Consider the following 2,773-nt stretch of genomic DNA (forward strand, 5'->3'; position numbering starts at 1 on the left):
CACCAAGTGCCCTTTGTAAAGCATAGTTTATTTTCTTTGTCTGGATCTACGAAAAATAAAATTTAACAAACAATGGGTACAAAACTAAAATATGTTCGCCAAGCGGCTCAAATAATTGAGTATACAAGGCCATTTTCAGCAGTAGCTATATAAGCAACATTGTTTGGGCCGGGCCGATTGGTACTCGCGAGAACGCTAACTTATTAGCATAAATTGCAATTAAGTATAACATAGACTTATGTAATAATCCACGATTACACATTCCAAGGCCTGACTACGGGTTAGCTGGTTCACTACAATTGAATACCTTATATACTTCATTTTCCTTTCCTATCCATCTGATATTATTTTGTTAACCTAATTTTCCACCGCCACGACCATCCCGGGCAGCCTCAACCCGCACCCCCACACCCGTATTCCATAGTATATATATGATATATCTATCATCTAGGTCATATCATTGCCCTTGTTTCGCCAATCGTTCTTTTGATTGATCATTACTCCTTACCTCAAGTAGGGTGGGCATCTTGTGGCAAGATCTACAATATAGAAAGCAATGATCTAAGATCCTGAAAGAAAGAAGCCATCAGGCGCTTTGGAATTGGTGCTTGATGAAAACCATGGAGATGATTTGATGATGTAAGTTATCATTTTTCTAAAAGTTATCTATTGTTTCTAAGCCCTTGTAGTCTCACCTAGATAATAGATTAAGATTATTGTATCGGCAAAAGGCATAATGATCGGAGCCAACCCTAGAGAAAACCTCGGGCTGGGCTAATCCTCCTTGTGCCCAAGCTTATATACTTTTGAATTTATAGTAAATTATAGAGATACACATCTTTTGGTTTATTTTCCTAGGCCTAGAGTGAAAACCCGAGAGTCGTGAGTTAAGATTCGCACTTGCCTGAGACCACTCGTGCGATGCTCAGGAGATACAAAATATTTGATAATTCAATAGAGCCCGCCTTGGGTTAGGCTGACTCTTCTTGGACTTAGGCTTATATAATCTAGAGAGTTCTCTTTGTCAAAGTTTATTTGTATACCCGTGTTTCAAATTCATGTAAGCTTTTACCGCAAAATAATTTATTCATGTAAGCGTCGCTAATGCATACATACTTTAGAACTCTTATAAGAGCATTACTATTGTAGAAACATCTTTTTTGTGTGTTTGCAATGAGGGGCCCTCGTGTACATCCATAAAAAAATATTTTTAAACAAATTTAAACCTCAATTTGTCTATAATAAATAATAAAAGGAATTAACTCTTGGATGGAACACATATTTTTTAAGAAAGAAACGCAACACACAATATATATAATTTGGTCCAACTGATGCACATATGTATCCTGAGACGTTACATTACTAGGCCCATGCATATATACGGAATGCAGTTAAAGACGCCAAATTAGTGAAGAAAATTACTTATAGATCTGGTGGAATTAGCTAACTAATTAATGCGCAGCCTGGACTACACTGGATGCATGCAATATACGCTGGATCTCTATATATCTTGGCGGCACGTTCAAAATACGTCTGGTTTTACTGCCATAACTATACCAAGAATTAATTGCCGCAATCTTTTTGATCTCGATATGACCTGCCATAATTTTAATCGCGTTGTGGGATCCAGATATATACGCGGTGATCTTGTGCAGTGGTATAATCGGCAAGCTTTGACGCCACCGTATCTCTGCTCTATGCATGTAAACAAAACAGCGGCGGCAAGTAGAAACTTCTTTCCAGAAACATGAAGATACTTTGATACTGTATATGCCTGGGTGGCTCATTTAAATATTTTTTTGAGGGCCATTTAAATATTTATTTAATCACAAAAGATACGCCAGCCAACACAATATTTGATTTTTCCCTGGTGGAATTAGAAAGCGGTGCAGGTCAGATCGATATTTGCATGTGTGAAGCAACACCGTTATTACGAATGGACGGCGGAGATCGACCGGCCACACCTATAAATGGCCCTGTACGTACCTTGGCCGGGTACAAGGCTCACAACACCACCAAAGCCCCAAGCATCAGCAAGCTGCAAGGTTCATAGCTACTCTCCTTCCTCTGTTTCTGCCTTCTTTTTCTCTCGCCATGCATGCATACAAGATTGATCGGGATTGTTCCACAAGGCGATATACATCATTACATCTGAAACTAGTGCATATCTTGATCGGTTTTGATCTAGGCAGCACAGTTTTTAGTTTTTCTTGGCAGCCATTTCTTTCTTGTGTTCTTGCTTCTTCTTCGTAACTCGCATGCTGTTTTCGGTGCTACATGTTGCAAAAATATAAACATGGGAAGCATCCATCCATGTACTGTGTAGATCTCTGTTACATACTGTTGACATCCAAAATACACCGTAGGCTCACATAAGCTATGTTCTTTTGTGTCCTCTTTTCTGTTTCTATTTTCCTATTCCAAAGTATCTATTTCTTTCCTTTTTTTCTCTTTTCTTGATGTTCCTTTTGTCCTCATAGGCTCACTTATGCAATCTACAATTATTTTTTTGTTCTTGCATCATCGATGCTGCACTATTTTTAGTTTGGTTCCATGCATACAAGATCGAGATTTGTTAAAGGCGCTGCCTATACACGTGTACGGTGAAACTAGTAGTAGTGCATTTGGATCTGTATATTGTTGCCTTGGTTGTTATTGGCAGAAGCCATGCATATGGATCTAGCATGCATGTTGCAGATTTTTTGTGTGTGGAGAAATTATCCATCCAAGTGTTGAACAATTATTCTCTGCCGTTGTTGTCATCGATTCAAAT

General features: G+C 38.6%; 1 protein-coding gene across 1 annotated transcript in view; it reads left to right on the top strand.

The window, feature by feature from the left end:
- Window positions 1-2,005: 2,005 nt before the first annotated feature.
- Window positions 2,006-2,773, top strand: part of LOC119314363 (two-component response regulator ORR42-like) — a 2,283-nt gene continuing 1,515 nt past the window's right edge. Inside the window, exon 1 of the mRNA XM_037589087.1 lies at window positions 2,006-2,045. The gene's annotated coding sequence lies outside the window, so the exon portion shown is untranslated. The remainder of the gene's footprint in view (window positions 2,046-2,773) is intronic.

The sequence above is a fragment of the Triticum dicoccoides genome, chromosome 1B (genome assembly GCF_002162155.2).
Source record: "Triticum dicoccoides isolate Atlit2015 ecotype Zavitan chromosome 1B, WEW_v2.0, whole genome shotgun sequence".
NCBI lineage: Eukaryota > Viridiplantae > Streptophyta > Magnoliopsida > Poales > Poaceae > Triticum > Triticum dicoccoides.